The following is a 22,095-nucleotide window of genomic DNA, read 5'->3' as shown; positions in this document are numbered from 1 at the left end:
AACACCGGAGGAAACATCAATGAAGCGCTTCGCAGGAGGCTCCCAAGCACTGATGCTGTCGCCTAGCCAGGGGACGAAACGTTTGCAACAAAAACTTCCAGCTCGGCGAACAGAACCACAACATACCCCTTGTTTCATTAGAGTCAGTCTCGGTACCAGAAACTTGGCTGCTCATGCTACATTCCCCTGAGAGTTCATCCACAAACTCCATCAACAAACACATCGACCTGGACCCAATATACCAACCACTACAGCGGACAGCTGAAACTGACAACCGGAAGCGGCAGGGACAGACCACTATAAACACCGGAGGAAACATCAAAGAAGTGCTTCGCAGGAGGCTCCCAAGCACTGATGATGTCGCCTAGCCAGGGGACGAAACGTTTGCAACAAAAACTTAAACTGAGTTTATTTTTTACTGCAGAGAACAGGCAGCTTCTTATGGGAAGAAGAACAGCATACCCTTCTGTCTTTGTTTCTCTGTGTGTCTCTGTAATTTGTTTCCAGTTTCAACCTATTCAGTAAGCTGAACATCAATCAATATTGCTTGTAAACAATTCCTACCCTCCTTATCATCTGAAGTCATAACCACATAAAACAGATTCACAATAAGTATTACATTCTTTGCTGTGAAATGATGTCGCCATTCTGGTAGAGTCCTTTTGTTTCAACAATGATCAGTTCTTTCTCCTTACAAATAGCAGTTTGTAAAATTTTAAAAACATAGATGCAATACATTGGGTCCAGGGAACAAATTGACCTTTAGTTTACCTAGTACATTTAATCCAGTGATAGTGATTGTATTTATTTCCTTTTCTTCTTTTGTCCCTTGATTTTTTAGGATGTTTGGAATGCTATTAGTGTCCTCTATTTTGAATAATGATGCAAAGTAATTATTCAACTCCTCTGCCATTTCCTAGTTCCCCATTATTGTCATCCAGCCTCAATTTCTAAGAACACATTTACTTTGGTCTTTTTCATCTCTTTAACAAAGCTTTTAGTGTCAATTTTATTTTACTTACCAGCTTGACCTCAAAATTTCTTTCTTTCTTTTTTGTTAAACTTTTGTAGATTCTTAAACCTTGCCCAATCCTCTGTCTTAACACTAATCTTTACTACATTATATTTTTTTCAATACAATACATTCAAAACTAAATTGGTTGACTATGGTTAATTTAACTCTTCCTAGAATCCTTCTTCCTCACTGGGGATACATTTTTGTTGTGATTCATGAACTTTTTTCTTAAACTTCAGCCATTGTTCATCAACTTTCTTTGCTGGTAAACTCCTTTCCTAGTCCATTCTTGACAACTCCATCTCCATTCCTTTTTAATTGCAATTATTTAAGCTAGTACAGTTGTTTCTAACTCAAGTTTCTCACTGTCAAACAAGTGATAAATTTTACTATTTTATGGTCAATGTTTCCTAAGAACTCTTTTATTCTGACCTCATATGTTAAACCTGCTTAATTACATGTCACCAGACCCAAAATAACTGGATCCACAATATGTTATTACAGCAAACTGACTCAAATATATTCTGTGAATTCGTCCTTGTGGCTACTTCTGCCAACTTGATTTTCCTAGCTACATGAAAATTAAAGCCACCCATGATCAATATGCGTTCCCTCATTATCTCTAGATGTATTTTCTGTCCTACAAAATAGCTACTGCTAGGGGCGCATACATTACCAGTGTCTTCTTTCCATTGTCATTTATTACCTCCACCTATATACATTCTACATCTTCTGATTCAAGATCATTTCTTACCATCATATTTTCATTATCCCATATCATTTGAACAAAGTTATGTCATCACCCTTCCTATCTAGCTTTTCGAAAAGTCACACACCTTGAATGTTCTTTTCCCAGCTTTAAGCTTCTTGTAACCATTTCTCCAAATTGGCTATAAAACCATTAAACTCCATTTATGTTATTAATTACTGTAGAGCCAGGCTGTCCTTGCCACAGCATCAGAATGTACAGATGCAAGTAGCTGGGACTAACTGTGGATAAATGTGTTGATAAGTTCTTTTTTATGACTTTGGTCGATGATGCAATCATATCACAATTTCTCTTGTTTAATATCTCTACAACAGTTGAGACCATCACAGATCTAAACATCCATGTTTTCAACTTGATCCAACCTGCTACATGGGAGAACAGCAAAATGATCAACCTGCAGTATACTGTTCAGAAGGTAGCTATGGATGCTCAGCTGAAACTTTGTCATCTGAATCACATAATCAAAAAGACCTATATCTCTGCAGTCGCATTCTCAAAATCACATTCATCATAATTTTTAGAAACCATTTCTTGAATATCATTCCATATGTTGATTCTCTTTCATGCAAAGATTTTTCTCCTGATATCTCTTTTAAACTTTCCTTTCAGCTTTTTTTAAATCTATGATCATTAATTCCAGTATCCTTGTACACCTTAAAATCATACCTTGGATTAATGCTATTAGTCCTAATTAATAATCTCGTTACCTTAATGTGAACCCTTTCCATTGCCTCCTCCATCTGTAAAGTATCCATTTTCCTGTCTTCATCCCAATTCAATGAACACCAGAAAACAGTTTCATAGATCTTCATGCACTATCTATATTAGCTTTTGATCAAAACTGTGAGCAGTGTTCAAGGTGTGATCTGGCCAAGAGACTGTGCAGTTTTAACATGACATCCTCTAACATATAGTCAGCTTATCAAATGAGACCAAATGTCTAAGGCCTTTCTGCACAAGGGTTCTCCAAGTTTAAAAAAGGTCTTCCAGTTAGAACAAAAAAGAATTGCACCAAATCTGGCCTTCTCTGGAGATTTCTACCCCTAATTTCAATGTATTCCATTTTATCTGGCCAGGGACAGGTGAGAGACTCAAATGCAGCAGCATAATGTCAAATTAATTTTGGGGACAATCTGATCCCATGTTTGCTGTTCCAAATGTCTTACCCCCACAGAGTGTGTATCACATCTTTATGGTGGAGAGATTGTTTGCTCTTGGTGAAGTGGATAAGATGCTTTTAAGTGCCATGGTTGAAGTTATTTAAATTCAGCCATTTAATCAAGAGAAAAATGCAGACTGTAGCTTTCAGAGTAAAAAAAAGTTACTCCTAAATTGATTTGGTTGACAGGGCATCTGGTCCAGCTTAGAAAAAAACCATTACTATCTGTTCCTGCAGTTTCATTTTGTTGACAATTTACAAGGGATGTTATGAAAGGCTAAGTCCACTGTGAATGATTGGCTGAATTTAAAAAGCCTGAAAAGGTCTTATCTCAGTGTGGGGGTGAGGAAAGTTTCATTAACAGTTCTAGTGAGTTTTTAATGAGATTAGAATCATAGAGTCATAGAGTTGTGCAGCATGGAAATGGACTATTCAGTTCAACTCGTCCATGTTGACCAGATATCCTTAGTCAACGTAGTTCCGTTTGCCAGCACCTCGCCCATATTCCAATAAGGCCTTCCTATTCATATTTCCATCCAGCTGATTTTAAATGTTGTAATTGTACCAGCCTTCCTTACCTCCTCTTGCAGCTCATTCCATCCTCTGCAAGAAAATGTTGCCCCTCAGGCCCTGTTTATATCTTTACCCTCTTGCCTTAAATTTACACCCTCTAGTTTTGGACTCCCATGCCCTGGACAAAAGATCCTATCCAGGCCCCTCATGATTTTATAAACCTCAAAATGGTCACCCCTCATCATCCAACTCCAGGCAAAATAGCCCCAGCCTATTCAGCCTCTCCCAATAGTTCAAAGCATCCAATCTCAGCAACATTCTTGGAAATGTTTTCTGCACCTTTTCAAATTTAACAATGTCTTTCCAATGGGAGGGAGACCAGAACTGAATGCAGAATTCTAAAAGTGGCCCAACTAATTTCCTGAACAGCAGTAACATGACATCCTAACTCCTATTCTCAATGCACTGACCACAAAGGCAAGTGTACCAAATGCCTTCTTCACTATCCTGGTGACTCCATCTTTGAGAGACACAATGTAACTCCATCTTTGATAAATTATGAACCTGCACCCCAAGGTCTCTTTGTTTGGCAACTGTCCTCAGGACCCTGCCATTACTCTAAGTTCTGCCCTGATTTGCCCAACCAGAATAAATTAAGCTCCATCTACCACTCCTCAGCCCATCTAATCAAGGTCCTGTTGTACTCTGAGGTAAGCTTCTTCACTGTTTACTACACTACTAATTTTGGTGTCATCTGCAAACATACCTCCATTATTAATGCCCGAATTAGTAATATAATAATGTTATGACACAGGGTAAACCCTCCTGCTTAATTTAAACCAGCAACACAGAGAAGATTTATCCTGTGCAGTAATCTGTGAAAATTTGAGAGGCCAAGAACTATTTAAAGTAAAAATTAACAACTTTTTTTCTTAAAGTATAACAGAGAATAATTAACTAACAACTATATACAATTCCTTCCTCAAACCTATCCTTTACTTTCCCCTCTACAATACTGATCTGATAAAAATCCCGATTAAGATTAACAAAACAAAACTTCCTATCTCAAAACCAGGCAGCTTTCGGTTCTTCTCTGAATTCCTGTCTTCTTGGGGAATCTGCTTCACCGGTTACTGATCGATAAAAGCACCTTTAAGAGAGCTGTTTTGGGCAGTATTTACATGCTGGTGGCTTAGCAGTTCTCCCCCCCCCTCAACTATTCAATTTTCCCCAGTCTTATACCCCCAAAGCATTGGATTGTGTCATTGGCTTTTAAGATTGTGTGGTGTAAAATTATGTCCCAATACATGTGTGAATCATAATGTAACACATGTATTGGGCCAAGCAGTGGAATGTGGTGAAACGGTTAAAAATTATGTCCCAATACATGTGTGAATCTAACCGGAATGGAGGTGTTGCTTAGTCCCGTGTGAATCTTATTACACACCTCCCCGTGTGAATCTTCTTATCTGTATGTAACCAGAATGGAATGTGTTTTTTAGCCTTGCTCTGCTGTTCACATGAATGTTTATATCTGGAAAAGAGTATATCAGCTGGAAAAGTCTCCAGTTCGGTGAGTCTGCTCCGGGGTTACGTTTAACCGCCGAGCGTGGGTTGTTGGCAACCGCTCTACGAGAACTGACGGCTCCCAGTTCCGGTAACATGTAGAATGAGTATAAGCCAGACCCGTTGTTTGGACCTGGTTGTGGCGACGATGCGGGGAATAAAATGCCCATATTCTAGCAGACTCGCCTCTTGGTCGTTTGTTCTGTGTCAGACTACTCTCCTACGAACCTGACCTTGAGAATTTTTTAAAACAGATTGTCAATATACTCAATTCAAACTTGATTGGAGTTTGGTATTTTCTGGGGTATAATTTAAACTGATTGGTCAAATTTGAAGTTGTTTTTGTCTCCAGGCAACCAGTTAATCAAGTTGTTCAACCAAATGTTACATTCTTTTTCAGAACACTTGGTTCTGTCAGGTAGTCCTACTTGCTAATAACTTTCTTAAAGGTACAGTATACCACATCTTCATAAAAATAATGACAAAAAACAGTGGACCCAACGCCATCCTCACAGTACACTGCTGGTCACAGGCTTCCAGTCTGAAAAACAACCCATTAGCTACATTTAATGTGGTTCCTTAATACAAGGTTGCATGTATAACAAATTGAACACTTCTGGGGATTTAAGATCTTAAATATATTTCATGAATAAGAGATCTTTTTCTGTATCAATTGCATATGAGTGAGGACTCTATGAGGTTGTTCTATTCCATATTCATCTCCTGTAGCTCCTGAAGTTGACCCATCACCCTATTCTCATGCTCACAAATGATGCTGCACTTTAACGCTGTTCACTAGTCCTGCCCTGTTCAAATAATTATCATCATGAAAGTTTCAACTTAATCCCTGACGTAATTTTAGTTAGCATGGTTCTTCCACTGGTGAGCTCCTTACCTATGAACTCTTGAACAAAACAATTATTCATTTATCATTGCCTTGAACATTTCTATATCCGCTGACAAATTTTAGCATCCTGCAGAGAGGCCCTCGTATCTCAGGAACAGGCAGCTTCCACCACATTTTGTGGATTCCCTTTCTGGGGCACCTGTTCGATTATTAAAATGAGAAATCTTTGTTGGTTCTGGAAAGCCCACTGGAATTAGTACTGAATAATCTTAGCAGGAGTATCCCTGTTACAGCAAAATGATACCCTTCCCAGAGATTTGGAGAGCTGAGGTATTGCAGCATGCATCAGCTTAATGATGGGCAGGTGTCTCACAGCACCAGGGTCCCAGGGTCGATTACAGTCTCGGGCAACTGTCTGTGTGGACTTTACACATTCTCCCCGTGTCTGCGTGGGTTTCCTCTGGGTGCTCCAGTTTCCTCCCACAGTCCAAAGATGTGCAGGTTAGGTGAATTGGCCATGCTAAATTGCCCATGGTGTTAGGTGCATTAGTGAGAGGGAATTGGGTCTGGGTAGGTTACTCTCCGGAGGGTCGGTGTGGATTGGTTGGACTGAAGGACCTGTTTCCACACTGTAGAGAATCTAAGCTAATCTAAACACTGCTCATTCATTCCATTACTTTTATTGGCGGCATGAAGAAGAATATTGTCTGCCTCTGCAGAAAATATCACAGAAATATTTCAAAGAGCACCTAACAAACTGAAGGTCGATTCACAAAGAATGCGGGGAAAGGAAGCTTTTTTGACCGAAAAGACTGTAAGTCCCATCATCTCCAGCCTCTCCTTGTAACTCAAATGCTCCATTCCTGGCAACATCCTGGGAAGTGTCTGCTGAACACTCTCTAATTTAATAATATCCTCTCAGTAACAAGAAGATCAGAACTGGACATGGTACTCCAAAAGCTGCCTTAGCAATGCCCTGTACAACTGCAACATAACGTGCCAACTCCAATACTCAAAGGTCTGAGCAATGAAGGCAAGTGTGCTAAGCACCTTCTTAACCACCCGATCTATATATGATGCAAACTTCAAAGAATTATGTACCTGAACCCCAAGGTCTCTCTGTTCTACAACATTACCTAAACCCTACTTTTAATTATATAAGTCTTGCCTTTGTTTGTTTTAACCAAAATACAATACCTCCCATTTATCCAAATTAAATACAATCTGCCACTCTTCAGCCCATTGACGCAATTGATCAAGATCTCTTTGTAATCTTAGATAATCTTCTTCACAGTCCACTATATGACCAATCTAAGTGTCATCTACGAACTTACTAACCATGTTTTGTACATTCTCATCTAAATGATTTATATAAATAATAAACAAAAGTGGACCCAGTACTACTGTCTGTGGAATACCGCTGGTCGCAGACTTCCAGTCCAAAAAAACAACCCTCCACCATCACACTCTGCCTCTTGCTGTTAAGCCAATTTTGTATCCAATTGGCAAGCTCACCCTGAATCCCATGTGATCTAACTTATAAAGCAATTGCAATACAAGTTCAGTGGAAATACAAGAACAGTTGCACAATTGGCTAAAAACTGCAGCTTACATTTTGTCCAGGGTTTTGTGCTAATCTTCTGCTACTTTACATCAAGAAATCAGCAGGATGCCCAACAATTCTTCCAGATACTCTGCCATTTGTCTAGCCTTCTAAACAGCTTGATTTTTTAAAAACTGTTGTACCATTCAAACTTATTCATGCACAGATGTAATTATTTTATTTGTAACAGTAAATTCTGAGCAAGTCCCAGGAAAACATTGTTGAATAAGGTCAAAGGATAGTTATAATATGAAACAAACATAACTAATGTAAATATGCATAGAGTCATAATGACACAGGAAATGGCTACTTGATTTACCAAAACGATATAGACTCCCTAGATCAATCCAGTGAGTTTCATTCTCCACTTTATCCCCACAAACCTACAACTTGTTTTCTTCATTGCCCATCTAATTTTGTTTTGAAATCGTTTCCACTCCATTTTTCTCACAGGTACTAAGTTCCAACTTATTCCTAATCGTTCTGTAAAATCATTCTCCCTCACATCCACCATACATCTGTTTTCAAAACTCTTAAACCCTAGTCATCAGACCATCAATTAGTGGGAACAATTGTTTGTTTATATTTTTGAAACTTAATGATCTTGCAAAATTCTGTCAAATTTCCTCCCAAGCTTCTTTGTTTCAAGAAGAACAATACGTTTCCCCTTGCAACATTCCAGTAACTCTCCTTTGCAACCTCTCAAATATCCTCATGATTTTCCAAAAGGATTGTGACTAAACTTAGTGCAACATTCTAATTGTGACCAAATCAAAGCTTTATAATTGTTTGGCATTACTTCCCCACTTTGTATGTCAAACTTGCATCTGTGGAAGATTCCTCATTTTAATAATTGAACAGGTGCCCAGGAAGGGAATCCACAAAATGTGGTGGAAGCTGCCTGTTCCTGAGAGATGGGAGCCTCTTTGCAGGATGCTAAAATTTGTAAGCGGATATAGAAATGTTCAAGGCAATGATCAATGAATAAACATTTTGTTCAAGAGTTCATAGGCAAGGAGCTCACCAGTGGAAGAACCATGCTGACAAAAGTGCTATCAGGGATTAGGATGAAACTTTCAAGATGATAATCATTTGAACAGGGCAGGACCAGTGTGCAATGTTGAGAGCGTAGTGCTGGAAAAGTGGGGCTGATTCCTGATGATGCTTATGCCTGAAACATCGATTCCCCTGCTCCTTGGATGCTGCCTGACCTGCTGTGCCTTTCCAGCACCACACTCTCGACTCGGATCTCCAGCATCTGCTGTCCTCACTTTCTCCTTGGACCAATGAGCAGCGTTGAAGAGCAGCAGCATATGTGAGCATGAGAACAGGGCGATAGGCAAAATTCAGGAGGTGCAGGAGATGGATATAGAATATAACATTGTTTAGAATCGTGCCTGTTACTATATATTGTTTGTCCTTGTCTCCTTTGCCAAATGCATCACTTCACGCCTCTTTGAATAAATTCCATTTGCAAGTTGTCTGCCCATTCCGTTGTTCTGTTCTAGCTGCATGTCTTGTTGCAATCTATTTATATCTTCATCATTGTTTGCCACTTGCCAGGTTTGGTGTCATTGGCACATTTTCAAGTTTTACTTAGGATTTCAATCCCTCTCTGAAGAGGCGTAACAGCGGGTCACGACAAGTATATTAGCTGCACAGGTATTTGTGGGTGGGGGGCGGGGTTAGAAAAAGAGTGGGAGAGCAATAATGATTGGAGATACTGTGGAGGCCCCACACATTACACCAAAATGGCACACTGCTTTTCTGGTGCTCAGTTCAAGGATATCACTGAATAGCTGCAGGACATTCTAAGTGAGGGGTAGGGTGGGGTGGGGTGAGTGGGTAAGTATGGGCCACCACCGGCTGTGATTCAGGTCAGTTTCAATAGTCTTAGTAAAAAGAGCTGTTTTAGCTGGATGGGTTGTACCCCAACTGGACCCAAAAGATTAATATCCTCGCAGTCACATTCTTTAGCATGGTGGGGAGGGTTTACACAAAACTGACAGGGAGTTGGGAACCTGAGTGGTGAACTCCAAAAGAGGGAAGCACAGTTAGAAATAAAATATAAAAAGGTGGATTGCAGATGCAGGAAGCAGAAGAAGCAAGATCAAGATGCTCGTAGTCAATGCCCTTACATTTCAAGAACAAAAACAAGCATTGCAACATATCCCTTGCTGGTGCAAAAATACAACAGACAAAGTGGTCCTAACATTGCTAACAAAATAAATTGAGAATAGTATTAGATATAAAGAAGGGTTAAATAAAGTTGCTAGAAAATATAACACATCTAAGGATCGGGAGTTATTTAGAATTCAGAAAAGGAAGGAAATTACTATGGCCTATTCCATTTCTGTTGAGTTGCTGTGGGCCTCTTGGTCTGATGGTGGACATGTGTTCTATTTAGATGGTATGTTTACCTCTTTCTGATGAGCAGGCTGCAGCTGAAGAACAGATTCTGCAGATGAGTTTATGTGCCTGTGGTTGTGACTGTATATTTAGTTGTTCACTTCCACTGTGTAAGATTGAGTGACAACTGCTCCTTGCAGATCTCAAGTTGTCACTTAGGATGGTTTTTGTTGAGATAGTTAAATGTTTTTATCCTGACTGGTTCCCTAATACTCAACTCTAGCAATAATTCAACAGTTGTGCCAAAATGAAACTTGGCTTCCTTGATTCTTTTCGCTGACACCTATAAGCCTCTGGTTTCAGTCGCATTTTCATTTTTGGAAAATTAAGTTTGTGTGCCATGTGCCACTAGATTTTGATTGGATTACAATCCATGGTTCTTCATTCAAGGATGGCCTTGTATACATAGGTACAGGGGTTAGTTCAATTTTTTTGTGATTTTTTTTTTATTACTTTTACTGCTGCCTCTGCATTTCCATTTGACTGGGGGTAGTGTGGAGAAGATGTGTGTTGTTGAATTTCCCAATCTATCATGAAGCAACTGAATTCTTCACTCATGAACTAAGGACCATTGTTGTTCATGACAATATTGGGAATGCGATAATCGTTGAAGTGTGCTTTCAGGCATTTGACAATTTCAGCTGTAGTCATTGAAGTCAACTGGTCCACCTCTCAGTAGTCAGAATCATGGCTATGGTGACAAGATAATCAGTCCCTGCAAGCCTGAAGAGTTCTACTCCCAAATTTGTGCAGGATCTGACTGTGGTGTTGTCATCAGTGGCTCTGTAGCTTGTTCAACTTGGTACTCATTCCAAGCATAGCATTGGCCAACATGGTCCTTGATATTATCAAGCACATTGACCTTTCCTCTGACTTGTCTCAATTCCTTGGTTAGCTTGCATGATACATTTTTGTACTTTTCTTCTCAACTCCGATGGGATAATTACTCCATTCCCTTTGTACAGCATGCAGTCTTGGCCTGCTAATTCATCTTTGTATGCTCAATATGCTCTGACAGCAATGCTCGTGTCTGTGATGCTGTCTGATCTTTCTTTTATTATTACTTCTTCCAACAAATGGAAATTTGCACCTTGTTGGATAGTTTGCTAGATTTGAGTAAGATTATATTCAGTGTCCCTGCTCAGTTGATGACTTCCACAGTATGATAAATTGTTGCTTCACATTGAATCTGGATGATTTTACACTCTGGTCATGATGGTAATGAAAGTAGCCAGGTGGACCTCAAAGAATTTGAGTTCCTTGATTGGGGTTGTCAATCTGATCCAGTCAGAGAGTGTTGGTTGACAGCTTAAAAACAGGAGTGTCAGATAACCTGTTCACTTTGAGAAGAATAGAGTGGTTAATATTGTACCATTATTTAAGAAAGGCTGGAGGGAAATGCTTGGGAACTACAGACTGGTGAACCTAATGTCCATGGTGGGTAAGTTGTTCGAGGGGATTCTGAGAGACAGGATCTGCAGGCATTTGGAAAGGCAATGACTCATTTGAGATTGTTGGAATGACTTTGTGCGTGTGAAATTGTATCTCGCAAATTTGATTGAAGGAGTGGCCAAGAAAGTAGATAATAGCAGTGTGGTAGATGTTCTCGATATGGACTTTAGCAAGGCCTTTGACATGGTACGTTATTGTTTAAAGTTAAGTTGCACGGGATCCAGAGAGAGCTGGCCAAGTGGATACAACATTGGCTTGATGATAGAAGACAGAGGATGGTGGTAGAGGATTGCTTTTCAGACTGGAGGCCTGTGACCAGCAGTGTGCTATAGGGATCAGTGCTAAATCAATTGTTATCTGTCATTTATTTAAATGATTTAGATGAGAATGTAGGAAGTATGGTTGGTAAGCTCAGAGATGACATCAAGATTGGTTGTATAGTGGACAGTGAAGAAGGTTATCTGGGAATGCAGAGAGATCTTGATCAACTTGGGCAGTGGGCTGAAGAATGGCAGATGGACTTTAATTTAGAAAAATGCAAGGTGTTGCGTTTTGGTCAGGCAAACCTGGGCAGGACTTACACAATCGATGGTCGGGCCCTGGGGTGCGTTCTAGAACAAAGACGTCTTGATGTACAGGTCCATAGCTCCTTGAAAATGGAGTCACAGGTAGACAGGGTGGTGAGTATAGGAGTTGGCATGTCTTATTGCAGCTGTACAAGACATTGATGAGACCACATTTGGAATATTGTGTGCAGTTGTGGTCACCCCATTACAGACAGGATATTATTAAACCAGAAAGAGTGCAGAAAAGATTTATTAGGATATTACTTGGACAGGAAGTTTTGAGTTATAAGGAGAGATTGGTTAGACTGCAACTTTTTTCACTGGGGTTTAGGACACTGAGGGGTGGTCTTATAGAGGTATATAAAATCATGACAGGCATAGCTAAGGTAGATAGTCAACAGTTTTACTCATAGTAGGGGAGTCTAAAACTAGAGGGCAGAGGTTTACTGTGAGAGGGGAGAGGTACAAAAGACTCCAGACTGGCAACATTTTCACACATTTCAGTGACAATGAGAAAAAAACACAGTTCTGAAGAAATTTATTCACAGCAGTTGTCTTTGAGTTTGCATAAGCATTTCTGACATCATGCCATTATTTGGGAAGTTTGACTCATTTGATCCTGCCATCAAAGATTGGGACCAGTATGTGGAAAGAATGCATTATTTTTTCAGGGCAAATGACACTGGGGCTGGTGAAAGGAATGAGTAATTTCCCTGACAACTTGTGGACCTGCAGCTTTTCCAGTTATTAGGAGCCTAACTTCCAACAAGGCATCAGATACTAAAGCCTTTCAAGAGTTGATGGATTTAGTTAATGAATATTATGACCCTAAGCCTGTTCTAATTCTGAGATGCTATCATGTTTTACTCAGCAGCTTGAGAACCATGGGAACCTGTTTTGGGATTTTGCATGAGGTTAAGACAGCTGGCAGAGGCATGTGACTTTGGTTTAACTCTTAATGAAATGCTGAGAGACTGTTTGGGTATGTAGGATCAATGATGTAACCATGCATCTACTGCCTGAAGCTCAACTCGACTTCAAAGACGCACCACAACTGGCTTTATCATTCGAAAAAGCGGCAAGTAGAGCATATGTGTTTCAGGGTATTCCGATTGTCAGTCTAGTTGAATTTGGGGAACATCGCTTGAGTGAAGGTAATTGCATCGCCTCATTCAAGACATATTCTGAACAGAAAGATTCAAAGTCAACCCACAGCAAAACCCCAAAGCAAAGCCAGCCCTTGGCCAAACGGTTAATATTTTCTTCATGATCTGGACCGGCAAGCCATTGTAGTCTCAAGGCAGCAAAACAGTCCCACTAAGCCTAAATTGAGTAAACTTAGAGAGTGCACACCCTGGAAAGTCCACTACATCTGGTTTGGAAAAGGTGAATTGCTGAGCAACATTCAAATCAGAACCAGTCAAAATAAATGTCAGGTTAAAGGGTCACCCAGTTCTAATGGAAGACAATACTTGCGAGGCTGTTTCAGTGATTGTAGAATCATTCTTTCACAAAATTTAGGTTTCAAACCTCATGTTTGCACAAGGCCATGTCTAGGTTTAAAACCCATACTGGGGAACTTTTACAGATAAAGGGTACAATTTTGTTTCCACTCTTTTATGAGAAGCAGCTGGTTCAGTTACCACTGACTGTAGGAAAAGGTCTCAGGCCCAAGCTTAATCGGCAAAATTGGTTGAGAAAGGCTCACCTTGATTGGCTTAACATTTTCCAATTAAAAAATGGCTGCTTGAGTGAAGTCTTAATTAAATACCTTGAAGGCTTTCAGAAAGGTCTAGGGATTATCAAAGGAGCCAAGGCCAACTTGCTTATTGACCAGGAAACAGTTCCATGTATCAGTAAGGCCCGCCCATTGCCATTTGGTCCAATCAGGGAGCCCTGGCTGATCGATATTAAACAGGATTGTTGGCGCTGTGGAGTCCGTGGACCATGTATATATTGGGTATGGGCGTTTGCACTCCCTTTCTGATTTTCTGAAAAACCTTCTCCTCTGTTTTTGGCTGCACTTCAGTCCCACGCTCCTGATCTTTGGGCACCTGGTACGGAGGAGGGAGGGCAGGTCTGAAGACCTCCTCGTGGGTCTGCTCCTGGGCCTGGCCAAACTGGCCATCAACAGGTCCAGGCAGCGGGCCGTGGAGGGGGTCGTTAGGGCCGACTGCCTGCCCCTCTTCCGCGGTTACGTTAGAGCCCGGGTGTCCTTGGAGAAGGAGCACGTGGTGTCGACCAACACCCTGGAGTTGTTCAGGGAGAGGTGGGCGCCGCAGGGAGTGGAGTGCATCATTTCTCCCTCCAACTCTATTTTGATTTAGTCCCTACCCTCCCCCCCCCCGCCTTCACTGTTTTGATCACACAGCACTGCCCTTTGATGTGAAGGGCAGTGTTTGTCACTGGCCACCCGGGTGTTTTCCTATCTTCCTGGTGGTGGAACTTGAATAAAGATTCGTGCACTTTGTGTCTTTCACTGTGTTTCACCCCTGCACACACACACCATGGGTGCTGGGGGAAAAAAAATAAGCACTACCGCACTTAGGTGGTAGTGTGGGGGTTTAAAAAAATAATAAACAGGAGCTAGCACAAAAGAGAAAAAAAAAATAAACAGGATTGTCAGACATTCTGTTCACTCTGAGACCTGGCCCTGAGGAAGCTGTTGGTGTCAAGGCTACTCCACCTGCAAATAAAGGGTGACTTGGTGACAGGATACCAGCCTCTGTGCAGTTATTTCACTCTAATATAGCATCCTCCACTTTCTTTATGAGGAGAGCTGCTCTTGACAACATGTCTGTGATACACATCTGCTTCCCTTGCTTATATATCATTATCTCTGTAACTGGAATAACATTCTTTGCAGAAAAGGAGTGGGTTGAGGAATATGCTTTGTACTGGTTTGTGGTTAGATTTGACTGACACTTTTTTCTCTTCCAAGTAGTGATTGATGAAAATATTTACAAGCAAACACAATTGCGAAAGGCACTTTCTCCGGGCTTACTGTCTTCCTTGTTTGTGCCCTGAATGCCAATGCAGTTAGCTTTGCTGTATTAGGGATGATCCCAGTCTTACATTGTTGGCATCGCTTTGCAGGGTGACTTCATCGTTTACATCAAATATTTCAGCATTCAATTCTGAGGAAGGGTGTTCTGAGGAAGGGTCACTCAACCTGAAACATTAAATCTGATTTCTCTCCATAGATGCTGCCCGGCCGCATAGAGTCAGAATCAGAGATGTACAGCACAGAAACAGACCCTTCGGTCCAACTTGTCCATGCCGACCAGATATCCCAACCCAATGTAGTCCCACCTGCCAACCCATATCCCTCCAAACCCTTCCTATTCATATACCCATCCAGATGCCTTTTAAATGTTGCAATTGTACTAGCCTCCACCACTTTTCTGTCAATTTCTGTTTTTGTAACTTTTACTTGTTCAGCTTCAGTTTCCCCTGGTGATATTTGTTGAGCAGTCACACTGATTGTAAGTGTAGTCAGCAAAAATCTCTTCCATTGTGGCTCTGCATCCATGAATGAGCTGATTACCCACTACCGCTTCCACTGCAGGGAGGTATCTAACTATCTCATGCTTCTGGAGCAGTGGAAGTACAAAATGGCAATATGTATCCATCCGTATCTGCTGAAGAGTGTCCAGAATGTACTTAGAAAGCTATTGCTTTCACTGTGCTTCACTGGACAATAACCATCCTTTACATTTACGGTGGTGACCGTTTTTGCCTTTGCAAGTTCGGACAACATGCTTTCAGAGGTTGGAATGGAATAGTGAGATCTTTCCGGGGCTTTTTTTCTGTTTCTTTGCGTCAATAAATACTCTTGGCTTTCCCGGTTGTTTCATGTTATTATGCTGCTGACTCATTCTGGTGGAATATCACTTTCTTGATTATTCCCCTTCTTTTCTGCTCTTCTATCTCATCTTTCAGGCTAATGGCAGCTCACAACATGAACCAGTCTTTGTTTCGATTTGCAGCTCCTGGATTCTAATCAGAAGCCAGGACATTTTTTAAAAAAAGCATCCTGACTTGTTGTCACATTCATTTGAACTCAGCACACATAGAGGCCCACAGAGTCAGAGGAGTGCAGGAGCCCAGCATATTTGTGAACCTATGGTCCTAGCTGTTTGTGAGTTGATTGAAATACAAAAACACACAAAGGTTCCAGAGATCATACGTAGTCTGGAACAAAAGGCAAAGGTGTCTGCCCAAATTCTGGCATTTAAATCATCTCCATTGGGTGTGGCTGCCGGGGGAGCAAGGTCCAGTCGAATAGTCAGAATCTGCTGGAAATGCACAGTGTCCTTTACTCCATGACTCGAACAATGGATGCTTCCATTCTCTGGTAAAGTGAGAAGGTGCTGACTGAACTTCACCTCCCTCACTTTGTCCCAACTCCTCAAGGAGTGAAGGTGGTCCCATTCCATACCAACAGGGAGAAGTGACAGACAGGCATCCAGGGATTGTTGTCACAGTATCTTCCAGAGGTGTCCTGCCGCATGACTCCCCTCCACAAAGCATCAAAATGCTTTCATCAGCTCAGGCAGAGGAAATTGCACCTTCACATGTGTTGGAGATATCTAGGCCCTGTCCCAGCAGAGGATAATCAGAGGATGAACCCTACAGTCTGCTGTGGCAAGGCAGCAATGCAATTAGCAGGCTTCTTGAAGTTTGGCTGGAGTTGCTAAGGTAACTTCAAGATGTAGTATAAGGAAAATGCAAGTTAAAACAGCTTGAAGCTACTTCAGATGCTAAGGGTGTTAACCTTAATCATCAACATCATATCCTTAAGCATCACTGTGAAACATACTTAGCACTTTGTACTACTTTCCTGTGATCTATTTAAATCTATTAAGACATTTAACAATTGATGTTTTCTTTATGAAGAACTTGAGAACTGACTGTTACTCTCAATGCCCACATGTGGACCCAGTGCTGTAGTATAAAAAACACTAAAACCCTCATTCTCTGCTCTGCTCTGGGAGCAACATTACTTCTGGAAAATAGAGCTTCATGCAGATATTTGGGATTTGGCAGTCATTCAAGATAGCATAGTCCCTTTACATCTCAGTGATAAATGAATTCTCTGACCAAACTAAGCTTTATGTTATACAAAGGTGGCCCCCATGTAAGCCTGCAGAACTCTTTACTGATTCTCTAGCCAAGAAACTGAACAGAGATAATTGATGCATTAGGGAGAAATACTTTATGATACATGTCAAATGGCATATCCTGAAGTTTCAAAGTTATAAAACAAACATTCACTTCAGGGCAGGAATATCTCTGTGGCACAATTGGATGTTACTTTTGAGTGTCCATAGATAATCACTTGTTTGCAAATCTAGCTGCCAACAGTTTCTCAGAGGTCTGTCTGCCTTGCCTCACTACTGGACTGGCTTCTGTAGTATCCTTAGCATCAGCATTGCCTCCTTCAGCATTGCCTCTCTGTCATCTCCCCTCCTCCCTCATCTGGGCAGAAAGGTGGCTGCTCCATTTACCCCTCTTCTAACTAGAGCTACCACTCTTCATCCAGCTAGAGATATACAGGGCACAACAAGAAATTATTTTCTGGAGACCCTGTTGGGCGAATACTGAAATGCTCTTCCTGAGTGGTCCAGGCAATGAAAGTGGATCTTCAGATGCTCAATAGTCTTGTTTATTAATGATCCTTGAATGGGTTGTATTGTAGCTTTGTTCAGCATTAGTCAGGGGGTTATGCACTGGAGTCTTTGGTCATGTGTTCTGGGGCGAGCCCTTGTCACCCCTGAACCAGCCCTGGAAATAATATGGGGAGTGATTATTCTTGAAAGCAAGTGCTGTAACGGCTCCCTGGATAATGGGCACATATGCAGGAATTCTTGCCTGTGATCCCAAATAAGCTCGACATTGAGGGAGTGAAATGCATCCATTCAGGCATCTGGATGGATTATACAAGGGAACTCAGTGTGTCACATGCGAGCAGTCAGTGGCTCCTTGCACCTGAGGGAATTCAGCAATGTCTGCAAATCTGATAGCTCTGGGACCTCGGTTCTGCAGGTCGGTTTTGCGAGCCATGCAAGATATCTCCTGCACTGCCATTCACTCACCTGCAGGTTTCTGGAATGTCTTCGATACATTCTTGCTCTTGTCAGCTGGTCAATGATATTGAAGGCCTCTGGCTCCCCTCTTTATGTGCTAGTTGCCAGTCCTCAGCTGCAGCCTCTAAATCTCCTGTATCTAATCTTGCTGTCGTCGTTCTTGCCTTCCTCCTCTTCTTCTCAGTCCTAGTTTAGCTGAAACAGCTGCTAGGCCAGGTGGACTGGAATTGCTGATCCATAAAGAAACATCAGACAGAAATTTTCCTTTTGAGATGTTAACCCAGTCAATGTAACCTTTGGATCCTTAACAAGCTACTGATGAAAGCTCGCCCTACAGTCACCTCTACACAGTGAGGCATTTTCTGCATGACTCATGAGCAAGTTTTCCCTCTAAGCTGTTTGGCTGTGTGTGTACGTAGCTGCTCTGATGTTCTGTGGCAGAGCAATTGGAGTCAGCATGCTGATCATGGTGTTAACTTCCCAGTCCAGAAATCATTGCCATGGTAGGACCTGAGGAGAGACCCAAGGAGCCAGAAGGAAAATTGGAGGGATCACTGCCCATGACTAGTGTTTCCCTTTCTGAAACTGCCATGCACAAGATATTTGAATCATACAGATGTTTAGCACAAAAACAGACCCTTTGGTTCAAATCATCCATGTCAACCAGATATCTTAAATTAATCAAGTCCCATTTGCCAGCATTTGACCCATATCCCTCTAAACTTGTCCTATTCATGTACCCGTGCAGATGCTTTTTAAATGTTGTAATTGTACCAACCTCCACCACTTCCTCTGCCAGCTCATTCCATGCATGCACCATCCTTTGTGTGAAAACATTGCCCCTTAGATCCCTTATAAATCTTTCCCTCTCACCTTAAAACTATGCCCTCTCATTTTGGACTCTCCCTATCCTGGGAAAAAGACCCTGGCTGTTCACCCTATCCACACATCTCATGGATTTATAAACATCTATAGGGTCACCCCTCAGCCTCCAATGCTCTGGGGAAAACAATCCCAGCCTATTCAGCCAATCCCTATAGCTTAAAAACTTCAACCCTTGTAACATTCTTGTAAATCTTTTCTGAAGGCTTTAAGGTTTCACAACATCTTTCCTATAAGCAAGGAGACCAGGATTGCATGCAGTAATCTAAAACTAGCCTAACCAATGTCCCATACAACCACAACACAACCTCCCAACTCCTGTACTCAATGCTCTGACCAATAAAGGGAAACATTCTTCTTCACCATCCTATCTACCTGCCAGTGCACTCTTAAGGAATTATGAACCTGCACCTCAAGGTCTCTTTCTTTGGCAACACTCCCCAGGACCTTACTGTTCAGTGTATAGGTCCTGCCCTGATTTGCCTGACCATAATGCAGCACCTTGCATTTATCTAAATTAAATTCCATCTGCAATTTCTTGGCCCATTGGCCCATCTGATCAAGGTCTTGTTGGGGTCTGAGGTAACCTTCTTTGCTGTCTACTATACCTCCAATTTGCAAACTTATTGACCATACCTCCTGTATATTCACATCAAAATCATTTATATAAATGCCAAAAAGCTGTGGACCCAGCACCGATCCTTGTGGAACACCACTGGTCATAGGCCTCCAGTCTGAAAAGCAACCGACAACTACCACCCTCTGTTTCCTACCTTCGAGCCAGTTATGTGTCTAAATTGCTAGTTCTCCCTATATTCCATATGGTCTAACCTTCCTAACCAGTTTACCATGTGGAATCTTGTGAAACACCTTACTGAAGTCCATACAGACTACGTCCATCACTCTGTCTTCAACTTTGTCATTTCTTCAAGAAATTCAATCAAGTTTGTGAGACAAGATTTCTTGTGCACAAAGCCACGTTGACTATCCCTAATCAGTCCTTGCCTTTCCAAATACATTTAAACCCTGTACTTCAGAATCCACTCTAACAATTTACCCACCATTGATGTCAGGCTCACCAGTCTATAGTTCCCTGGCTTTTCCTTACCACCTTTTTAAATAATTGCACCATGTTAGCCAGCTTTCGAGCCCTTCATCAGGAATGAGGCTGGAAGCCTCAAGGGTGAAGAGATAAATGGGAGGGGGTGGGGCTGGGAAGAAGGTGGTTGAGCGAGTGCAAAAGGTGGATGGAGGAAGGGGTAAAGGTGATAGGTCAGTGAGTGGAGGGTGGAGCAGATGGGTAGGAAGGAGGATTGACAGGTAGGACAGGTCATGAGGATGGTGCTGAGCTGGGAGTTTTGAACTGGGTAAGGTGGGGGAGGAGAAATGACGAAACTAGTGAAGTCCACATTGATGCCCTGGGGTTGAAGGGTCTGAGATGGAAGATGAGGTGTTCTTCCTCTCGGTGTCAGGTGGTGAGGGAGTGGTGGTGGAGAAGGCTCAGGACCTGCATGTCCTCGGCAGAGTGGGAGGGGGAGTTGAAATGTTCAGCCACGGGGCGGTGGGTTGATTAGTGCAGGTGTCACGGACAGCCACGGGGCGGTGGGTTGATTAGTGCAGGTGTCACGGAAATGTTCCCTGAAGCGCTCTGCAAGAAGGCATCCTGTCTCCCCAATGTAATGAGACCGCATTGGGAGCAATGGATGCAATAAATGATATTTGTGGAAGGGCAGGGGAAACTTTGACGGATGTGGAAGGATCCTTTGAGGCCTTGGATGGAGGTGTATCGGGAGGTGTGGACGTAGGTTTTGCAATTCGTCTACACTGCTGAAGCCAAGCTCCAACTTGAAGACACCTCCTTCAACTGCCCCCTTAACTATGACCTCACACCCCCTCACCAAACTATCACCTCCCAGACCATACACAACCTCATCACCTCATGAGATCGCCCAGCCACAGCTTCTAACCTCATAGTTCGGAAACCCTGCACCGCCCGATTCTACCTCCTTCCCAAGTTCCACAAGCCTAACTACCCTGGCCGACCCATCATCTCAGCCTGCTTCTGCCCCACTGAACTCATCTCCACCTACCTCGATACTGTCCTAACCCCCCCTAGCCCAGGAGCTCCCCACAAATGTTCGGGACACCACCCACACCCTCCACCTCCTCCATGACTTCTGTTTCCCCGGTCCCCAATGCCTCATCTTCACCATGACATCCAGTCACTCTATACCTCCATCTGTCATGAGGGCCTCCAAGCCCTCCATTTCTTCCTCTCACGACGTCCCCAGCAGTACCCTTCCATTGACACTCTCATTCGTTTGTCTGAACTGGTCTTCACCCTCAACAATTTCTCTTTCAAATTCTCCCACTTCCTCCAGATGAAAGGGGTTAGCCATGGGCACCCGCATGGCCCCAGCTATGCCTGTCTCTTTGTCGGCTACGTAGAACACCTCCGCCCTCAAACCACACCCCTCCAACTGCAACAAGGACAGAACCCCCAGTCCTCACCTTCCACCTCATCAACCTCCATATGAACCGCATCATCCGCTGACATTTCTGCCACCTACAAACGGACCCCACCACCAGGGATATATTTCCCTCCCCACTCCTATCCACTTACCATGAAGGCCTTTCCCTCCGTGACTACCTGGTTAAGTCCACAACCCCAAATAACCCACCCTCTCCTCCTGGCACCTTCCCCTGCCACTGCAGGAATTGCAAACCTGTGCCCATACCTCCCCCCTCACCTCAATCCAAGGCCCCAAAGGAGCCTTCCACATCCATCAAAGTTTCACCTGCACATCTCCCAATGTCATTTATTGTATCCGTTGCTCCCGATGCAGTCTTCTCTACATTGGGGAGACTGGACACCTCCTCACAGAGTGCTTCAGGAAATATCTCTGGGACACCCGAACCAATCAACCCCACTGCCCCGTGGCCCAACATTTCAACTCCCCCTCCCACTCTGCCAAGGACATGCAAGTCCTGGGCCTCCTCCACTGACACTCCCTCACCACCCGACTCCTGGAGGAAGAGCGCCTCATCTTCCGCCTCGGAGCCCTTCAACCCCAGGGCATCAATGTGGACTTCAACAGTTTCCTCATTTCCCCTCTCCCAGCTCAGTACCATTCTCATGACCTGTCCCACCTGTCAATTTTCCTTCCCACCGATCCACTCCACCCTCCTCTCTGACCTATCACCTTTACCCCTTCCTCCATCCAC

The sequence above is a fragment of the Chiloscyllium plagiosum genome, chromosome 13 (genome assembly GCF_004010195.1).
Source record: "Chiloscyllium plagiosum isolate BGI_BamShark_2017 chromosome 13, ASM401019v2, whole genome shotgun sequence".
NCBI classification, from domain to species: domain Eukaryota; kingdom Metazoa; phylum Chordata; class Chondrichthyes; order Orectolobiformes; family Hemiscylliidae; genus Chiloscyllium; species Chiloscyllium plagiosum.
Note: the sequence above shows the minus strand (reverse complement) of the source record.